We start from the raw sequence: 22,078 nt of genomic DNA, 5'->3' as shown, positions 1-22,078 counted from the left end.
TCTTTTTCAGTTACTTCTATCACTAGTTGAATTGAAAGTCCTCAGAGAGGATATTCAGAAAAGGGAGGTTTTCAAGTGATATTCAGTCTGTTTAGAGGAAGACCATATTGAAGACATAAGGTAGTAAAGAACAATTAATAGCTGAATTGATTACATATATTGATTGTAGAGCATTTACAATTTGATCTTGGCACTGGAGATACAGCAGTGAATAAATTAAAGTCTCTGCTTTGAGTTGTACTCTAGTGGGCAGAGACGTGAAAAATTAAGCAATGTCTGGGGAAGGGGAGTTATTGAAAGTGGGGGAGGTATTTTAGATATGTTCCGTTAACCTAGGCCTCTCTGGTGAGTTGAAATTTGATTACAGATCTTAATGAAATAAAGGAACAAGTTATATTGATAATTTGAGGGAAGAATGCTTCAGGCAGAGAGAACTATAAGTGCTAAATCCCTGAAGTGGGGTTGTGGTCAGTGAACAACAAAAAGGGAAAGAATGTCCTTCCTATTCACATTAAGGAATCCGAGTCTTGCATGTGTTTCTTGGTGTGTGCTTTTGGCCACCTCAAAGTGGTTTCCAAACAACATGAATGTCTATGTTAAAATTTAATTTTACAGCAGTGTGGCTAAAGTGTAATAAGGAAAGAGGACATTGGTAAGTGGTAAGATCAGATAGGTAAAAAGGAAGCCAGATTACATGGGTCTGGTAGGCCATGGTAATGACCTTGTCTTTTTTATTAAAAAAAATTTTTTTTAATTTATTTTGAGTGAGTTGAGAAGGTGTTACAGGGTTTTGAACAGAGTAGAGTGGCATGATCTGTTTGAATTTAAAAGGATCATTTTGGCTTCTGAGAAGAGAGGGACATGGGTTAGATAGATGACAAGGGCAGAAGCAGGGGGATCAGATAGGAAACTGTTACAAGAGTTAGGGAAAGCTTGAGCCAGTGTGATAGCAGTAGAGGTGGTAAGAAATTATTGGAATCAGGATATGTTTTGAAAGTAGAGCTGACAGAATTTGCTGATAGATTAGGTGAAGATTATGAGAGTAAGAAAGCGGTCAGTGGAAGATTTTTGCCCTGAACAACTGTAAGGTTGGAGTTGTCATATATGGAGATGGGAAGGACTGGGAGGAGCAGGTTTGTAGGCAAGGTCAGGTATTTGGTTTTAGACATTACATTTAAGATGGCTATTAGCTAAAAAGGAGATGTCAGGCAGGAGGATATGCAAGTCTGGAATTCAGAGAAGTCCAGGTTGGAAATATAAAGCTGGGAGTCATTATTATATATAAAGCTGTGATCACCTAAGAAATGTGTGTAGGAAGAGCAGAGAAAAAAAGCATAACAGGTGAGCCCTAGATACTCTGACATTGGGAGGTTGGGAAATTCAAAGGAGTAGCCAGTGAGGTAAAAGAAGAATCAAGAGAAAGAGAAGTATCAGAGGTCAGGTAGTTTGTGGGATAATGGCAAGTGTCTCAGCTTGGTTGCCTAGAGTCCTTGAGTCTAATCATGTTTTGGTTCTAAATAACTGGGATATTGGACAGTTCACTTGACCTTTTTGGGCCTTGGGGTGGTTTCTAAAATATAAAGCTTGACTAGAGTGTTTCTAAACTTTTTCCCCTTGACTCAGGTGTTTCTAAACTTTTTCCCATCAGCATAATAAACTTGTTTATATAACACTTTTTTGTTTGCCCAAAGCATTTCCATGTGTTTATTGTGTTTAATCATCATAACAACTCTATATAACTTATATTTTTATACATATATTACAGATGAGAAGATTAAAGAAGTTTAGAGACTTGTCCAAAGTCACAGTCATAGTTAGAGACTTGAGCCCAGATCTGCTTGATCTCAAAGACTGTGCTCTTTGTATTATGTAACAACTACCTTTTTACATTAATATTCTAGAGCTCTATAATTTTGATCACATAGAATTCATTTATTCACTCATTTTTATTCATTGAATATGTATTGAGCACTTGCAATGTATTACAGTTCTAAGTGCTGGAGATACAATTGTGACGAAGACAAAGTCCTTGTCATTATAGAGCTTTCATTCTAGTGGGGGAGACTGACAAAAAGAATAAACTAATAAATAATACATTGTTAGTATCATAATAAAAAATAAAGCAAGATAAGGGAACAGATTATGTTGGGGGATGATCAAGAAAAGTCCTTTCTGATGAGATGGCATTTGAACAGAAACCTGAGTGATTCAAAGTAGCAAGACATGAGAAGATGTGGTAGAGGAAAAAAGCAGAAAGGTCCAGAGATAGGAATGAGCTAGATGTGTTTGAGGAACAGTAAGAAGGACAAGAGGTTGACAAAATATATAGAGCTTTGGAGTCAGCCCTGGGGGCGGGGAGGAGGTGTCAGTTCTGACTCCCTTCACTTAATTTACTGTGTGACTGTGGGGAGAGTACTTGGCTTTTCTGAGTTTTAATTTCCTTATCTGTAAGATGAAAATGATCAGACAAAGGCTGTCTCGAGAATTAAATGAGAATATGTGTAAAATAGCTAGGATGTTTCCTGGCACATTGACTTAAACATGTTTATTGCACACTTCCTATTCTTGACTGCATCCTAGTCACTTCACTGTCATTCAGTAAGTTCAGTTTTTCTGTTTTTTTCAATTTGTTTTAGTCAGCAGATATTAAAGTTCTGTTTTTGTGCCCAGGCTGTACTAGGCATTCTCCCTGAGCTCATCTTTGTATTGAAATCAAGGAAGAAAGTGTTGGACTAAAAAGAAAATGATTTAGAAGTTGACAGGTAGGTACAAAAATAAGGGCTTGAGATATTCTGGTAGTTGCAGCCTCTTATATATTCATTAATTATGGAAAGAAACTGCATATGCATTTCTGTCATCTTTCCTCATCATGGAATACTAGCTCTATTCAGGCACTTACCAGCCACACTTCCTGCTGACCCAAACCTGCTTGCCTTAGGAAAATCAGGATGGAGCCAAGTCCTCCATCCTTATAAGACCATCTGTTTTCAGACCCACAGCTGCTGCCCTTACAATTGCAGTCCAACACAACTGGAATGATTTATTCATCTCCAGGTAGCATTTGTGCACCAGGCTTCCGGCAAAGTATAGCATCAGCTTTACACTTAATGAAGCATCCAGCACAGGTGGTGAGCTGCACCAGAAAGGATGCTTCTGGCTTAGAAATGGCTGCTGGACAGGTGGAGGTAAGCTGTTAGTCCTGAGAGTATATATATATCCAGAGGAAGAGCAGAGTGAACACCATGCAATGAGGGAGAATTTCTTGTCTAGTAAAGAGTCTTGATTTTCGTAGCCTGTATTTCTGGAGTTTTGAGATAATTTAACTCATCTTTAAGTTAAATGTTGTACCACTCTTGAGTTAGGTGAGAAAATTAAAATTCAGAGAAGGGAAAGGACTTAGTTTAAGCTGCATAGCAGTTTGGCACAGATAAGACTTGAACTCAGGTATTCCAATTCTTAGCACAGTGTTTACTGCCACATGTTTTGTTGTGCAGTGAAACATTTTAAAGCATTATCCAAATATGAGATGGCATTATTATTATTTTGCTCAGTTTATAAATACTGTGAACAGATCACAACTTTTTGCCCCTCAGTAACTGAATGACCAAGCAAGTCGTTTAATTTTTTTGAATCTCTCTTATTATATATAAAGAAGATATTTAACACGTGTTCTGAATTATTTTGAGGATTAAAGGAGGTAAATTATATGAAAGCTATTTAGGTCATTTTTGATAATCAGAAGATAATAAATGCTAATTTCTTCTCTTCAGGTCAATTAAGCAAACACCGATTAAGCATCTATTTTGTGCCAGCTCAATTTCTAGGCTCTTTACTTACATTATCTTATTTAACCTTTAAGTTCCTTTCTTTCTTCCCTTAAGATGAGCATCTAATGGGTATAATAGTGCTTTTCTTCCATGACATAATCTTTCCATAGTCAAATTTCCATAGCCAGACACAGTTGTTGCAAATAAGTTACGCTTGCTGTTAGAAAGATCTAGAATGTTAGAATATAGTATGAACCTGAAACTGTGGTGATATATGTGGACCAATGAAACTAGAGCTAGTCTATGAGGCTTGACTTCTGCCCTTCCTACAAGGTGATTTGGGGACCTTCAGTTTAGAAGACAAATCATGACTATGACAGCACTCTTTGTCACCTCAGAGAAATGTGGTTTCTCTTTTGGAATGTTTGGTTTTAGTAAATTGCTTCCTTTTTACCTTAGGTTTTAGGCTCTTTGATAAGCCCCTCTGCTTCTCAGACCCAATTTTCCTTTACCCTCAAGGGCTTGCAGGCAATTGTTCAGATGGAGAACAAAAGCTTTCTCCAGTTCCTGGTGGTTTTGTAAGAGTGGGAGGGCCTCAGGGAGAGAGATTTCATCTGCTTATTGGAATTTGTTTTTGATGTGTGCCTGACTAGGCAGTACTTTACTAGGGACTCTGCTGGGGCTGGCAGAGGAGGAGATAAAATTTTGTAATGGAGGTCTGTCAACATGGGTTTTAGATATTTCTGCCCTAGCTAATATCAGCTAGGGCTCCAAAGCGCTTGTTGGGTTTGATGCTGCTGCTTTTTCCTTTTCTTTTCTCTCCTCTCCCCTCCCCTTCTTTCTTTTTTGGGAGGTACCTGTACCTGTTGTCCAAGTTTTCCATTTGCACTTTAGTTTTCCAGGTTGTTGATCTGTTCAGTGAGTGGCTCAGTATAATCCCATTCAACAGACTAAGTTAAGGTGGAGATACAGTAAGAAGTAAAATAAAGTACAGGGAAATCTAGTGCGAGGTAGTAGAAAAGCCTTGGTAAACTCGTAGACATGTATGTGGTTTTAAATCTCAGCTTTGCTTTATACTGGCTTTGTGATCTTGGGTAAATCATTTAATCTCTTTGAGCCATAGTTTCTTGATCTTTAAAAATAGGAGTATAAATATCTACTTCACTTAAGATTGTGGTGAGGATTAAATGAGAAACTGTATAGGAAAGAATCATGCATTAAGTTGGTGCTCATTAAATATTCTTTTCCATCTTCTCATCTCCTTAAGGAGCTTACATGGGGAAATCAGACATGTATACAAGTGACTTTGTGTGTGTGTGTGTGTACACATGTATGCATTGGTTTAATATAACTCTGAGAAGTGGCTGGAATTTACCAGTCACTGGGAATTGGGAGGTGAGGGCTTGGGATGAATGCGTATCTTCCTTGAAAACCAGGCTCAGATAAGGTAACATAGCACAATCTTTGTTCCTTTAAAGAGGACTTTAAGAGGCAAAAAGAAAGAACTTGGTGGTAGAGGCTTTGGGATACTGGTTTCCTCAGGGGGACCATTAGAGTGTCTCTGGTAGTTTCTGGTCTCTTAGAGATAGAATAATCTGCTTCATAGTAAGCTGAGAAGTACTAACTGTCCCTAATAGGTAGTTCTCACGCTTATAAACCTGGGGTTATAGCCACCAACCTTTTCCTCTACTCCCAAATCTGTTATATTATCAGCAGAATAATTTTTTCCAGGGTTCAAATCTGGTAATCTTAATTTACTGTTAAAACTTCATTGGCTCCCAGTTGCCTTCAGATTAGAGTTCAGATTCATTCTATGACATATAAGGTTTTCCTTCATCTAATCTCTGCCTGCACTTTTAGCCTTAATCTCCCACAGCTCTTACCTATGCTCAAGTGACACTGCATTATTTGTAGCTTTTCAACCCCTCCACCCTCATGTATGTTCTTGCCAATGAGTCTTTCTGCTATGTTGTAGTTCCCTTCCTTCCTATTCTTGTTTTACTTGACAAACTCCTACTCTTTAAAAAAAATTCTTCTCAAACCATGTTTTCTGTGAAGTCCTCTCTGACTTCTGCAGGTGAGGTGTCATGGGTTAAGAGACTTCCCTCTTCTAGGTTCATCTAGAATTTTGTACATAGAAAAATCTGACTACATGTTGTAGCGTCAGTGGTTAGTAGACAGAATGATGTCTTTTAATGCTTTTGTTTATGACCCATTGACTGTTTCATTATAGTGCCTTCATTGGGTTACTCAGTTCATCCATAAGTAGATCCATTCACAACAGATACCTTTAAAATTAGAAAAATAAATGCAGATAAAATACAGCACCTTTGCCATACTTAACAAATTATATTTTATTATACCTCTTATCCCTGATGAAGCAAATAACCATCAGTAAAATGAACAATTAGGTTTGGAAAGATCTATTTATTATCAGATTAATGGGCATAAGTCCATCTGATCTAATTTTTTAATCATTGACAAACTTTGTAACGAGCTAATTTGCTTTCTTTCAAATAATTTTTCATTTGGATCCTCAAATTTCTTCTGGTGTAAATAAGATCTGAATTCTGTTTTTTATGTTGGAACTTTCCCCAGATGTCTAATGATCCTTGGTGGTGTGTCCATATTTCAAAATGGGATACTAAAAAACTTACTGGAAATTTAAATACTTGAATGGGGCTTACTGATTGGACCTCATTGTATAGTGATCTGCCTGGGCTGTTTTGGGAGCAACTACAGTGTCAGTATCTTTAAATCTTTCCAGTAAGGTTGGTTAGATTCTCTGGAAAGATCCTCTAGTTTTTCCTCAAGGTTATAGGACTAGCTGCCACTGGTCTGGAAGCTGACTGGGAGAGGAATACTGTAGGGACGTTCAATATTCAGTTCACTTAGACTCTTATTTTCAGTATAGTAACTACCTTTAATTGTGCCTGTTGTTCCTTTGTCTAGAGACCCTCTATTTTACCCTTTTCAGAGGGAAAAGAAAACGAACATGGTGCTACCAGTTTCTGAAGTGTGTGTGTGTGTGTGTGTGTGTGTGTGTGTGTGTAGTGGGGATGGTGTTACAGGTGAAATTGAATTACTTTTAATTTTTTCCACTGCTGGCTTAGTATTCATCTTTCTTGGATATGATAAGTCAGTTACTGCTCATCCGTTTACTTTCTAGTTTTCAGTATTTTGTGGCTATTGCTCTTCTCCATTCCTCTTTATGGTTCTATGCCTTATAAAAAATTTTGAAAGTAGGGTTTAAAATACATCCTTTACTCCCTCTTCAGAATAGGCAGAGTATTATTTAATCTTTCTTGAGATTCAGGTTCATTATTTTGAACACCAGTTATTCTGCCTTTTTGTGTTGCAGTGATGCCCACGGGAGCTATTTCATCCAACACTACTCTGATGCTATACTTTAAAACAAAAACAAGCTAAGGGTCACCTTTTTGATGAGTACTGTGCTTTTTACATTCTTTTTAAAGTTAATTTATTTTAATTAGTTTCAAATATACAGTACATTAATTAGACATCTATATAGTTGATTCCCCCAAATACTCCCTCCCTCGACCCTCCACCTAGCCAACATATTAATGCTAACTGCATTCCCTATGCTGGGCTCCCTATCCCTATGACCATCCATCAGCTACTAATTTGTACTTCTTTAACCCTTCACCCCATTCTGCTAGCCCCCCAAACTCCCCTCCCCTCTGTCCATCACCAAATTGTCCACTCTATTTGTGAGTCTGTTTTCGATTAGTTTGTTCTTTTTATTCCTTAGATTCTGCATATATGTGAAATCACATAGTGTTTATCTTTCTCTGACTTAAATACCTTCTAGGTCGATCAAGGCAATATCTTTTTCCATCCCTTCTTTTTAGTCTGTGTGTCTCTCTTAATCTGAAGTGAGTCTTTTGTATTTTTTCTTCTTACAGAAGTCCCTCTAACATTTCCTGTAATACTGGGTTGGTGGTGATAAATTCCTTTAGTTTATTTTTGTCTGGGAAGCTCTTTATCTGTCCTTCAATTCTAAATGCTGGCTTTGCTGGATAAAATATCCTTGGTTGTAGATCTTGGATCTTCATCCTGTTGAATATTTTCTGTCAAACCCTTCTGTCCTGCATAGTTTCTTTTGAGAAATCAGCTGCCAGTCTTATGGGTGTTCCCTTGTAATACGTTTTTCTCTTGCTGCTTTTAATATTCTTTCTTTGTATTTAACCATTGGCATTTTAATTATGACATGTCTTGTGGGCCTCTTTGGATCCCTATTTTTTGGGAGTCTCTGAGCTTCCTGGGGTTTTATGTCCATTTCCTTCAGCAGGTTAGGGAAGTTTTCCGTCATTGTTTCTTCAAACAGCTGTTCAGCATCTTGATTTTCTTCAGTTACACCTATCAGACAAATATTTGGAGCCTTAATAGTGTCCCATATCCTCCTTAAATTATTTTTATAGTCTCGGCATCTTTTTTCTTGCCATTCTGATTGAGTGTCCTGATTGGCTTTCCTGTCCTCTAGATAAGGCATTTGATCCTATTCTTTATTCACTTTGTTTATTCCATTTAATATACTTCTCATCTCAGATAATGTGTTCTTCATTTCCGACTGGTTCCCTTTTATAATTTCCATTTCCATTTTTATGTTTTTTATCTCTTTGTTGAAGTTCCCACTGAATTTATCTCCACTTCCCAAAAGTTCATTGAGCATCTTTATAACCAGTGTTTTGAACTCTGCATCTGTTAGATTACTTGACTCCATTATATCTGGATCTGTGTTCTGTTCTCTCATATGGTCTCTGCTTCTTTGTCTTCCCATTTTGGCTGCCTTTCCATATCTGTTTCTATGTACTAAGCAGAGCTCCTAAGTCTCCTGGTCTTATAAATGTGAATTTGTGAAGTGTAAGTATCCAGTGGCACAGTCCTGAGAGGAGTTCAACTGCAGGCCAAACTTAGCCCAAGCCTCTACCCCTCGGGGATCACCTGTTAAGATTCAGCAAGCAATCCACAGATGTTGTGCTTATAATTGCCTCAAAAGGCCACACTAGAAACCAAGGCCAGCTGCCTCCAGTGTGAGTCTAGGTGCTGCTCAGCAAGAGCACCAGACTTGCTGAGGCTATACCAGGATGTGGCTTGGGTGGAGCTCAGTGTTGGGGGAGGTGGGGTTTCAGGGAATCCTCTGGGCAGAGTGACCTCTGTTATCCAGTTTGCTTCCGTGTACTGGGAGTGGGGAGGGCTCAACAGGGAACAGTGGCTACCACCAGCACTTCTGTACAGAGGAAGTCTCACCTCGGCCCTCACTCTGACAATGTCTCCCTGTAAGTCCCTGGTGCCCCCTGTGCGCAGCCGAATGGCACTCGTGCTCAGAGCGAGCAGGTCCATCACCATGAAAATCACAGACGAGGCCTCTTTAAGAGACGTCTGTTGCTGCTGCTGCCTCCATCTCACTCAGCGGCTTGGGATTGGGCAGCCCTGTGTCCTCGCCCCGTCCTGCCTTCTGCCATTACAGGGTGCTTTCTTGGATTTCTCCTTAGTTGTATGGCTTGTTCATCAAGATCCCTGGCGACTTTTCCTTGCTGCTGCTCCTTGTTTCTGTCACAACTTTGATTTGGTCTCCAGAGTGATGAACAGAGCCTCTATCATCTATGCCATTTTTTTCCCTCCCTGCTTTTTACATTCTTGTCGTTGTTTTGGAATTACTGTTCTGCATTTTCTCCTTGTGTTTGTGAAACACAACAGACAGCATTATTCTTTCTTTCTTTGTCATTTCTAACCTACTATATATGGTACTCCCAAATTACTGAATTTATTAGGTATGTTTTTAAAAGAAGAGTGAGACCCTAGGGAATCGACTAATAGTAAAGTATGAAGAATTAAAGACAGTTATTTTGGCTTTGAAGAGACCTTTTTCGCTTATTTCCCAGTTCTCCGTGTATTCCAGAAAGACAAGGTTATCATATTGATGAATTCTATACAAGTGAGGTATTATAATTAAACTTTACGGCTTGTCAAGTAAATTGCTTTCATCTTTATCACCTTTTAACTTTAAGTTGTATAGTAATTCTACAAGGCAGTAGGGCAGGTAAGATTATTCCCATTTGTGGCTAGGGCAATTTGAGGTTCAGAATGATTAAATGACTTTTTCATATCACATAATTGAGAGAGCTGGCCCTAATCTCAGGTTGTCTGACTCAGACCCTAATGCTCTGTCTCTTCTCCGTTCTGTCCCTTTGTATGTGACTTTCTACAGAGAGGGTCAGATTCATAGGATTAGAGTTCAGTAAGGAATATTACTCATTTGATCCTTATGGTAGCACAGTGGGACAGGCTGTATTTTTCCTATTTCCCACCTGGGAAATTGAAGCTCAGAGAGTTTAAGTGACTTATTCAAGGTTACTGGTAAAGTAAAGAATGGCATAGCTGGAACTCATTCGCTGCTTTTGACTCCAAATCATGCTTTCTGATTGCAGTGTATGATATTTCCTCCCTAAATCTGAATGAGCTTCCAAAAGAGAAAATATGCCAGCCACATGGATATCAGACAGCAGTGGTTTGGACTGTTAATAAGCAGCCAAGTCATCTTCCCTGGGAAGGTTTCAGCTGATTGGAATTCTCAGGCTATTTTTCCAATTTATGTAGAGGAGGAGGATAAAGAACTGTTTGGACTTGCAACAAACTTTAATTCCTTTAGTGGAAGCACTAAAGTTACACAGTTAGTTGCATTGCCAGTTTGGCACAAGGAAATACTTAAGCTCTCAAGTAGAAATAACTTAGTTTCTAGTACAGCCTAATATTTCGGACCCCAGGAGGGATTCATCATGAATCAGGGAATGTTAGGGCTCTAAGATCCATTCATTCTTAGGTTTAAAGGCTGAATTTGTGTAGACAATTCAGTAGAACAATTCTATATACCTTTATTGAGCTCCTACTGTGTACTAAGAACAATAATAAACACTAGGAGAATGTCCCTCTTAGGAATCTCACGGTCTAGTTGAGAAGACACACACAAACAAATAATTACATTATAGTGTGAGAGAGTACTATAACTCAGAGAGAATACAGAGAGCACTGAACAGAGAAATGATTAATTCTTCCCAGATAAAGGGTGGAGGAGTGATTGGAGAAAACTTTACAGGGAAGATGGCGATTGATTTGTGCTTTGCAAGATGGGTCAGATCTTTAGACAGAAAGGGAATGAATGGCACTGTAAGCACAGGGAACAGTATGTGCAAAATCTCAAATATGAAAGAGCTTGTTTTAGGGAAGCAGTGGGAAGCTTGATTCAACTAGAACTGGAGAGTAAGGTAAACTAGGCCTCTGTTCTGGTCTGAGGCTCTCAAGGCCTAGTCCTCTTACACTGTGCCAGCATCTGCTCACCACAGATGTATTCGTCCTCTTATGCCAGTATTCTCTGAAACAGGCTGCATTTCCTTTCCAGTCTTGTTAGCCTTTTTTCAGAACTTAATTTAATAATACTCTCATCTAAAGCTTTCCAGGCTGATACTTCTCTTCTCCAAACTGCTGTTGCCCTTTGGAAGTCAGTGCAATTCCCTCCGAAGTTAATACTGAAAAATGTTCATCCATAATTTGTTTCTATATTGTTTTCTATTCTAGAAGGATTACCCATTAATATTTTTGATTATGCCTAGAGTGGAGGTTTATTGTTTGGTTATTTGCATTTCTTAAGCCTTGATTATAGTTTTATTTTAAAGTTGTTTAACCTTAAATTCAGCTCAGGGAGGCTTTTTAATTCCTTTTCTTTTTGTCTTGGTGTTTGTCAGCCTCCCCTAGAACTCTTTTTTTAGCATCTGTATCCACTTCTAGACAGTAGGCCCCCTGAGGGCAGTATAGTTCACCTCTTGAATTTTTTCAACAGCCAACATAGAGCCTGGACATAGAATAAGTGTTTGGTATATGTTTATCGTTTATTGAAAGTCAGGATACAGGAATTCTAGTTCTACTTCTACCAATATGAGACCTTGGGCAGATCACTTCCAATCTTTGAAACCCCATTTTTCTTATCTGTAAAATATGGAGGCTGGACTCCATTACCAGTATTATAGAATTTATCCCACTTAGAGTAGTCAGAGTCCAGGTCAAAGTGATAGATGCCACACCAATAATTCGAACAGGAAAACTTTAATATAAAGAATTGTTAACTAGGTAAAAAGTGGTTAACTACTAAAAAAAGATAAAAAGAGAACTCAAAAGGTGTAATAGGGGTGGTAACTGCAGAAAATGACTATCATCTATCTCTAGGGTTGAAGGAAAAACAGGCAAAGGAAGGAACTTAGAAGGATAGGAAAAGAGTTCCACAGGCTGAGATTCATACCTCTGAGGGGAATGTATGGCTATCCTAGGATTGTGCTGCTTGTTACTGTGGTGAAGAAAGTGACTAGAGGGCACTTACCTTAGAACCTGGAGAGCCACTGTTGAAATCTACCATGCCTCCCTGCACACCGATCTTCTTGCTGCCTCGTACAAAAACCAAACACTGGAAAAAGTCCCTTCTTTTCTTCCTTAGTTTTATATTCTCCTTCTAGCACCCTCTATTGGTAGAACCTGACATGAACCAGCTGAGAAAGGAGAAACGTAGGCTACAGAGTCCATCCAGTCTAGTATCACAGACTTGTATTGTATTTCTGGTTTGGAGCTGTAAGGCAAAAATTAATAATTTCTATATTGTAATAATCTGTTTTGATATTTGTCTTCCTCACTGCACCATGAGCTCAGTAGTGGCTGAAACAGTACCATATTTTTCTCTGTATCTGCATTATTCCAAAAGGGGCCTGACACTAAATAGTTGCTTAGAAAATACTGTTTGAATGAAAGAAAGTCTGTAAGATAGTGAAAATTATGTGGGGTTTTTTTTTTTTTTTTTTTTTTTAGGTTGGCTTAAGTCTGATTTTCTTGGAAGATATTGGGACTGGGCATTCTCTCTCGCAGTTAAAACCTTATTGAATGCCATTTGTCTTGTGCCTGTCTTTGCATAGCTTGCATTAAATGCTGGAGTGAGGGCAAGGAGAACATTCTCTTATTTATATCGATCTATTCTGTGAAATTAAATACATCCCCTTCCCTAAAGTGTGAAAGTCTGAAATCTAGGGTAGCTACTTTGCATACAAGTATATTCCTCAGAAAGTCAAGGAGATTACCATGTGTCATGTGCAGTTTAGTTCATTTCTTCCCTACAGCCCATTGTATTATCTCATTTTACAGATAGAGAAACTGAGGCTCATAAAGATTGAGGGACTTGATCAAAGTTATACAGCTGGTACATGGCAAAGCTAGCCCAGGTTTAGATGTTCTAAAATTTGAACAGGCAGTATTCCTCCTTTCTCCCTGTTTATGAGGGCAAGCACAGAGGTTTTTTTAGCTGATGGCAGTAGAAATCTGTGGAATTGATTTCTGTTTCTGGCCATTTGGGGCCAGGAAGGTATCAACAAAGCAAAATAGCAGCACTTGCAAGGCTACAATAATAGTGTTTGCTAATAATTGGCCTTTAAATAAGCTAGTTTGAGCTTGAGCTTCAGAAACCTGATTTGTGACGCAGTTGCTATTTGTCAACAGGGTATTCTTTCTTTTTTTTAATTCCACCCTAGCAGCTCACAAAATAATTTTGATGCTTTCCCTGAAGCTTTTCTTCTCTTGCTGCTTACAGGTTTCTTTCTTTTTCTGTGACCTGAAAATAGATAGACCACTTACTTATTATTAGGAAGCAAATTTATGAGGCTACTGTGTTTGTTGCTTCTGGGCCAGCACACACAAAGCCTTTAAGTAAATTATTCAGATAATTTACAAAATAACTTAAGAGTCAGTTAGTCCTTTCTCAGGTCATCAGCCAGGCAGAGTTGGGGACCCTGATGCCTGTCTTATTGCTTGATAGGTCAGAATATTACATATGGCCTTAAAGAGATATTGTTACAAGAAAAGCTTTTCATTAAAAGTATTGGAAGAGGCCAGGAATGTCAAGATTTGCTAATCAAATTATTCAGCTGGTTATTTTGTGATTATCCACTGGGATGGCCACTGAGATTGGCTGACATGGGAGTGTAATTTCATCATGACAGTGGCCCTTGGACCAAAGTCACCTTTCCTTATTGTTGTCAGCAAGAAAAGCGGCTACTGAATTAAGACTTGAAAACATTTGTCTTTCCACAATGCCAGGTTTATTGAGTGGAACCTTCTCAGATAAACCGATCAGGTACCCATGCAGGTTAACACACAGAGAGGGGAAGTACAGTCTTAAGCGACAGAGCAAAGGGGTGACAGTCCTTAGTGTGTCTCCAGAGTGAGCTCGTTGACTGGCGGTGTGGAGAACTGTGCGTTGGTCCCAAGCCAGTGGCTATGATGGGTCAGAAGATCAGAGTCTTCAGCTCTAGTGCAGGTGTCCTTGATGCTATTGAATTAGGCTTGAGCATCATCTTTCTAAGGTATTCAGCATATATGGACCTTACAAGGTGGGATCCTCATGCTTATGGTCTCCTGCAGGTGGGGGCTGACATCTATAGTTTTGAGCGGTTCATTTACACCCTAAGGGCATTCATTCCCCTTATATGCAAGTTGAAATCACTGTCATGGCTCCCATGAAATCCATTTGGTAAAGTCCAAAAAGTCCTCATTTCTTTATGCTCTATACACTTAGTTTCTTTAGGCAGTACCATTGAATCTTAGGATAGTTACCTTCCCCTTTGATTTTCTTGGCAGTAAATGTTGCTGCTTTTTTGATTTTGAGAATTAATGACATTCTTTGTAAAGAATTGAAGAAAAAGTCTGTACATGTTATTTGTTTTTACCTGCATGCTCATTAGAGTTGAAATCTTCATTTCACTTTGTGGTTTAGCATTGAACAGAAAAGGTGGTATAGTGGAATTAGTATGGGCTTTAAGAGTAGAACCACCTGGGCAAAACCCATCCTGCTGCTTAACACTCTTAATAGTTACTTATTCTCTCTGAGCCTCAGTTCCCTCATCATTAAAATGAGAATAATGATAAATAATAACAACAATAGTAGTAACCCATGATTTGGAGTAAATGAGAATTTCTCTGAAACTCTATTTATCTGTAAAGTGGAGGCAACAATTCCTCAGTAATAGGTTTGGTTTGAGAAAGAAACTGGCCAATGTAAATGGGTATGTTAAATGCTAAATAAGTGGCTATGAATGTTCCTAGGAGATCTGAAGGAAAAGACTCTTGAGGGTAGAATAGTTCCTGTGGAATGGGTCAGGACTTAATAAATACTCATTGATTAATTCTTTCAGTGGGAAGCTCTTGTCATTTCCTTTATGGACAGTTTTACTTATTCTGCTGTTCTTTCTTCTGCCCTCATGCCTGCAGACAGAACTATGGAGTTGTTTCCCCTGAGAGTTTTCTTCCCAAACTGTAGTCCTGATTGTGTTATTTCAAGTTGCTCTTTATAGAGAAAGAGTACAAAGGCCGAGCTGCAGTTTGAAACTTCTGGTAGCTTGTATTTCTGGGTCCAGTGTTTTGTATACAAGACTGAACAGGGTTTTATCAGAGGCTTTTAAGGAGATGTGATCATGCACCGCCCCCCTCCCATTTCTTTAGTCTTAGCCAATAAGAAAGGTTGGCCAGTAAAAAAAAAAAAGTTTTATAGACTAGTAAACTAGATGTCTCTGCAAAGGTGGCCGTGGTTTCTACTTAGCCTCATCAGGCAAGAGACTGGCAAGTTTGAATTCTAAAGATTTTGGTTTAAAGATTTCATTTCTTTTTTTGTCACAGGATTACAGAATCCTTAGAGAGCTTCAAAGCTGAAACAGATTACAGGACTCGTTTAAAGTTATATGGTAAAACCAGACCTAGATTTCTTCCTTTTAATTCTCTTCCTGTAGTTCTTTGGAGAAAGTAGCTGTTTATTTTATAAGATGTTTAGTCAACAATAAGCAGTTTATTTTTGAGAATACTCTGATTTTCCTTCTCATAAATGCTGCAGAATTTTATTGAACTATAAAGTTTACAAAGTTCTTTCATGGCCAGTGTTCTTTTCTCTTCACAACACTTCCGTGAGATAAGTCAGATACTCTTAATGATTTTTGGTTTTGTTCTTGTTTTTTTAAAAACTGATGAGGAAATTGAGGCCCAGTAAGGGGAGGTGACTTGTTCAGAGTCCCATAGTGGGTCAGTGGTAGGCTTGGAATTAGAACTAAGGAACAAGGAACAAGGAAGCCCTTTTATTTTTAGGTTTTTGATTATCATTGGGAACATTGTCACACCTTGCTAACACTGAATATTAACATTCTCTACAATTTTTGCCAATCCAATGAGAGAAAAATACATCACTGTTTTAATTTTCATCTCCCTAATTACTAGTGAAGTTAAATATTTTTTCCTGGTTATTGTTTATTGGTCATTTGTACATCTGAATTTTGCATAATTTATTGAACATTTTTCCTAGGTTCTTAGTGTCATCATTATTGCAGGGGGTGGTGCTCTTATTACACATATTGAGGTTATTATATGTTGCACATATTTTTGATGTTTTATTTATAAAATTTTATTTTATAAAATTTGGTGCTACCCTAGAGCATAAGAGTTTTTTATATTGGGATAACTATTTAAAAATTAGCTTACTACTGATACCACTAACATTACTATTGAACATTTACTTTATGAGTTTTCCAAGAACTTTAATATTCTTTATGTCTTTTGTCCTTTCAAGACCTTCATGAGAGGGTTTATAATTAAAGTAAGATGAATTAAAACAAGATGGTTTATCTCCTTTGAAAAATGCCATTGAAATGGAATAAAACTAGTATTAACTCACAAATACTAAGAGAGTAGAAGAAGGTGGAAGGAGAGGCATAAGTAATGAATGAATTAGTAGATTAGGGAAAGCAGAAAGCTAAGGCTACCAAAGGAATGTGAATATGAACAAAGCCTTTTTTTGTGGTACAGAATTCTAGAAAGCCCTAGATATTGGAGGTTCTAAGCATCTTGAATGTTAAGATTAGAGGTAGACCTGAAAACAGGAATTCTGAGGTTATACAAGGAACAATTAAACTCCCAGATTTTTATTTCAGCAGAACTTTGGAGGTTTATTCTTTAGAGAAATAAAATCAGAGAGGCTCTGGACTTGGGAATACCAAATTTAGCTGCAAGTAAAAGAGAGTATTCCATAAACAGGGATTAAGTGAAGGTGTCTGTCCAGTTCTTAGCTCCCAGCCATAGGAATTCAGGCTTATTCTCCTCAAGTGGGAGACTGGAGGATTCCTTTCTGAGAAACTAACTCACAGGCATTTGAGAGCCTCCGCAATAAAAAATTGGCTTGACATTCTCTTGTTACAGTGAAGACTAGAAGTTAACATGTCCTGCCACAGTATATCTCTGTGTACTTTACTCTTAAATATGAAAGACTAGGCAAAGACCACTTTATATTGGAGAAAAACCTCTAATATGAATAACAGAAACAAAAACAGAGAACAGGAACCCCACTTCCCAAAAAAGAGAGCAGAGGGAAGGGAGAGCACGAGAGAGACAATGTAGAAAGCAAAAGAAAATTTGAAAAAAACTCAGATCAGAGAAGATACTGCCTAAGTGAAACAATTATAGCATCCTATAAAAAGACAACAAGAAATAACTTTGGGACACTTAAAAATATATCAGAAGTAAAGAATAAAAACAAATAAGTAGAAAACAGAGGAAAGAAACAAATTAGATCAGTTTAAGATTTATTTAAATGTAAAGGCTATTTAAATGTAAGTGAATTGATTTAATTATTTTTGATTTTCTTCCCTAAGTTCTCTAGTTTTTTCCCTTTAGATCTCTGGGTCTCGTAGTTAGATGTTAGATCATAGAGTAAATGAAATTGTCAAAGGAATAATGTAATTTCCCAGAATTTAAGTATACATATGTCTAAGTTGAAAACCCCATCAAGTGCTCAGTAAAATGAATTAAAAAATCATCATGAAATCTCAGAACACTGGGTAGAATGAGAATATTGTAAAAGCTTCCAGAGAGAATTAATAGGACGCATACAAAGGTGTTGGACTTCTCTAAAGCAATATTGGAGGCTAGAGGAAAGTGGAGGAATTACCTTACATTCTTGCAAGAAATGATTTCCAACCTAGAATTCTATACCCAGTCAAAACTAACAAATATAAAGGACATTTTCAGACCTCTCAAAAGATTTCCCATATATGCTATTTCAGGAAACTTAGTAGTTTGATGTATCATAATGAGATAGAAAAGAAAGAAGAAGGCATGGATCCAGGAGATGGGGGGAATCCAAGATAGAAGAATGAGTAGAAATCTCAGGACCACAGCTATGCAGGAGGCCTAGAGACTGGAGAGAGTTACCAGATTGAAACAAGAGGTTGGAGGTCTCCAAGAAGATGTTTTAATGAAAAGGTGAAATAAAACCAATAAATTACCTGACATGTATGACCATATTAAAAGGAATCTTAAAGTTATTTTGGAGAATTTGGAGATGAATTGGGGAAAGGGACGTTAAAACCAGGCAGATTAAAAAATGAGTCAACTATTAATTCTAGAAAAAACTAGAATTCTAGTTGTCCAAAAAAGGACAACACAGTCATAATCCGCTATATGGCTTAACTGAAAATCATAGTAATGTAAACTTTGAATATTAATTTTTAAAAACATTTCATTTTAACACTCCCCCCTCCGCCTACGGCACCTGGTCTTCCTAGGTGGTCTCTCATCCAAGTACTAACCAGGCCCAAGCTTGCTTAGCTTCCGAGATCAAACAAGATTGGGAATGTTCAAGGTGGCATGAACATAGACTAAAAAAAAATTTCATTTAAAATAATTATAAAGTTATAGGAAGTTGCAAAGATAGTACAGAGAGTTCTTATATATCCTTTACCCAGTGTCTCCCAATGGATAGATCTTGTGTAACTATAATATGGTATCAAACCAAGAAAATGACATTTGTACAATGTGTGTATCGTTCTGTGCTACTTTATCATGTGTAGATTTGTGTAACCCCGACTGCAATCACGATACAGGCTATTTCATTACTACAAAGATTTTCCTCTTGCTATCCTTTTATAGTCAAAGCACCCTACCACCCCCACCATTCCCGACTCCTGGCAGCCATTAATTTGTTTCTTATCTAAGTTTGTTTTAAGATAAATATAGTATGAAATCATATAGTATGTGAGCTTTTTATTCCCCACTCAGCATAATTCCCTTGTGATCCATCCAAGTGGCCGTGTGTGTTATAATTGTTCATTCTTTTTGATTGCTAAGTAGTGTTTCATGGAATGGGAATATCCTAAATATTAATTTAATAAAAATTGTGATGTAACCACGTTAGTGAAAGAAAAGTATGTATACACGTGTATGGATGGTTGTAGGGGTGATGATCACGGTGTAAAAGAACATCTTCGTAACAGAAAGATGATAGTGACTAAAACTGACTCCTAGAAAAGCCAGTATAAACATGTTTTTTTGGAAATAGGTAAATACTAGGAGGAAGAGCTGAAAGTTGAAAGTGATTGCCTTGGGAAGCAGAAATCAGGAGTCAGGTAGGGGACTGTTGCTTTTTTGTTACAAACCTTATACTTACTGTATACATATGAAGTAAAGGGTTATTACCATAAGTGGAAATAAGTCCCAGAGAGTTAGGGGCCTAAAGTTTTATAATGAATAAGTAGAGAAGATGACACTCCAGCTCTGACTCTCTGACTCTTACCAGTCAATGCCTTTTCTGCTCTACCCTGCCTTGGAATGATTGCTGGTGATGTTCATACAGGTGAAAGCTAGTGCTCCCAACACAGCCCTCTCAGTATTTTTTATATTGGTTTTTACAGCCCCTGCATCTGGGACACTGCAAAGTGCCTGGCTTAGCAAACAAGAGTTCTAATGACCCAATACCTGAGTAGCTGATACTGGGGTAATAAATTACCATAAAACAGCTTTCTGAAATGTCAGCTTGGCAGCCATGTCCATTTTCTTTTCTTTTGATAGACTAAGGATAGATCTTTTATAGGAATTGTATAGACCTGTATTTTTCTCAGTTTAAAAATTGTTCGTTGGCCTCTGACAAAATAACCCTGGTCTTGAAGGGAAGTCACAGTCTTCATTTAGGAGTCAGAACTTGAATGCAAGATGTTGCTTTAATACTTTGTTTTTTTCTCCTTTAGCAAAGTAGAATTCCTTCCTTTCTCCGCTGCAGTTTCAGCTTCCTTGAGAAGCTCCTCCTTGACATCTTTGTTGAACTCTGGTGTTTCCAAATTTCCTGTGCCCCAGATAGTTCTTTAGATCACTTCTGCAAATGATTTATCCCTCATTCATCATGCATGAGAATTTAATCTGACTGAAGAATTTCATTGTCTAATTTTGGAGAATCATTCTTTGCCCTGTTCTGCTAACCACAAGATTCAAGTCCAGAGTGAAGTCCTCAGAATGAATCAGTGGTCTAGTGGTTTACTTCAAATACTAGGTTATCCCTTTCCCACTGTTATTATCATTAAAGCATTCTTGTCCACAGACATAAACTGCAAGCTCCCTTGGTTTTCTTTGCTTACTGGTGAGGCTGTTCTATGGATGTTTTATCTAGTTAAAGACTAATTTCCTAGTTCTGAAGATGAAAATAAGAGCTGTCATTTACCACCTGAGCAGATGTCATGACTAGATATGAGCAAAAACAAGAGCAAGCTTTATTTTTGTCTCCTGCCACCACTGGGCTCAGTGGTTAGGAAAAGGGGGAGAGGTCTTTACCCTGGTTAAGTGCTGATGACCAGAATTGTAGTAGGTGTGTCTCAGATCTCTCAACCCTGAGAAGCAATCCCTTCAGAGTGTTCCATGAGTGTTACAACAATAGTACAAAGAATGTAGAGGGCCTGTTATTCAGACTGTCCTGGAGAGGGGACCAAAGGGCTCCTTCTTTTATGATTCTTACTGAGAGTACAGTCAACATTCATAGGCTAGGTTGTACAGGCAGAAAAAGACACCAATCCTTTCAAATAATAAGACTAAAATGAATAGCACATCTATTAAAGTAATAGCACTTATATTTCTTGAAACTGTTATACCACAATAAAATTTTATCAGCTCTTTTATAACTTGGAACTTACTAGTTTCAACCAGTGTTAAGAGACAGCTTTCTAGACCAAAGGACCTTGTTATATGGTAATGTTTGCTGGGAGGTCCCAGACCTGTGAGGTGGTTTTCTGGGAACTATTGCCAGTAATGATTTTTTTAGCTGATTATTTCAGTTGTCTTTGGGTGTGGGGACAGATGTTTGGCAATAGTATGAAATGTGTAAAGCCTACCTCTTTTTTTTTTATCATGAGCTTGACATCTGATAAGAGGACAAGCCTTTGGGGAGGGTGTGTAAGGAGCTCCTTTGGTGTTCTGGATTCTGTAAAGGGGCTGTTTCTTTTTTAGACAAGACATCTTTTGGTGACAGGCTTGATCATTCTCCCCATTTAAGGATTATAGTTTCAGTGAAACATTTTGAGATGACTGCTAAAGAAACTAGGTCAAATCAGATATGATTCATGAAATGCACCATTAATGAGGCAATGATAAAGTCAGTTCTGTCTTTCTGTGTCCTGAAATTTTAAAGAGGTTAATTACAGGAAGACCTTCAAACCATGTGTTCCTTTGTCTTGGAAACATTCCTGTTTTTAAATAATGTGCTTGCTATGCGACTACATCTAGTCGTATAGTATTCAGCATCAGCACTTACTTGAATTCTTTTGTTTTATATTTGAAGTTATATAGAAAGCTGGTTTTAAATATTTAAATTATAATTTTAAGAGGTGAATCTATTGATATGCTACATTCACTGATCTATGTTTAACCCAACAGCATTGTTTCAAAGTCTATGCTCTGGATTTTGTGCTACTCTCCACCTTATTCACACTGTTCCATCCACATTCATTGTCTCAGTTCCTCTGAGAGCATGTTGAGTTTTCTGCTTCAATGCATTTGCTCCTGTTATTCTTTTCCCTAAAATGTTTTTCTGCTTCTCCTTCCAATATGGCTAACTACTCCTTTGTCAGGGCTTGTTTAAATGTTACAGCCTTTGAGTGTTCTTTCTTGTCTTGCCTTTCTCAAGCAAATCTCTGTGAGCATCTCTTACACATTGTAATTATAGGATGTATTAGTCTGTCCCACCTGCCTTTCATCTCCTTCCTCCTCTAGAGCAGCAATCCCCAACCTTTTTGGCACCAGGGACTGGTGCTCCTATGAGAATATAATGCCCAGTGATCTGAGGTGGAGCTGAGGCAGTGATGCTAGCGCTGGGGAGCGGCTGCAAAGACAGATGAAGCTTCTCTCATTCGCCTGCCGCTCACTTCCTGCTGTGCGGCCCCGTTCCTAACAGGCCACACACTGGT

At 38.0% G+C, this 22,078-nt stretch overlaps 1 protein-coding gene and 1 pseudogene across 9 annotated transcripts in view; one reads left to right on the top strand and one right to left on the bottom strand.

Moving 5' to 3' along the window:
• The window catches only part of FAM168A (family with sequence similarity 168 member A), a 156,559-nt gene that overhangs the window by 42,728 nt on the left and 91,753 nt on the right, over positions 1 to 22,078 (top strand). For 2 of the 9 annotated variants that reach the window (XM_039848006.1, XM_039848008.1), the window contains exon 2: positions 11 to 120. The exons of the other annotated variants lie outside the window; for them this stretch is intronic. The gene's annotated coding sequence lies outside the window, so the exon portion shown is untranslated. The remainder of the gene's footprint in view (positions 1 to 10; positions 121 to 22,078) is intronic. 9 annotated transcript variants of the gene reach the window in all.
• On the bottom strand, positions 18,394 to 18,512 carry LOC120590624 (uncharacterized; annotated as a pseudogene).

Source organism: Pteropus medius, unplaced genomic scaffold, assembly GCF_902729225.1.
Source record: "Pteropus medius unplaced genomic scaffold, Ma_sr-lr_union100, whole genome shotgun sequence".
NCBI classification, from domain to species: domain Eukaryota; kingdom Metazoa; phylum Chordata; class Mammalia; order Chiroptera; family Pteropodidae; genus Pteropus; species Pteropus medius.
Note: the sequence above shows the minus strand (reverse complement) of the source record. Positions and strands in the feature narration are given on the sequence as shown.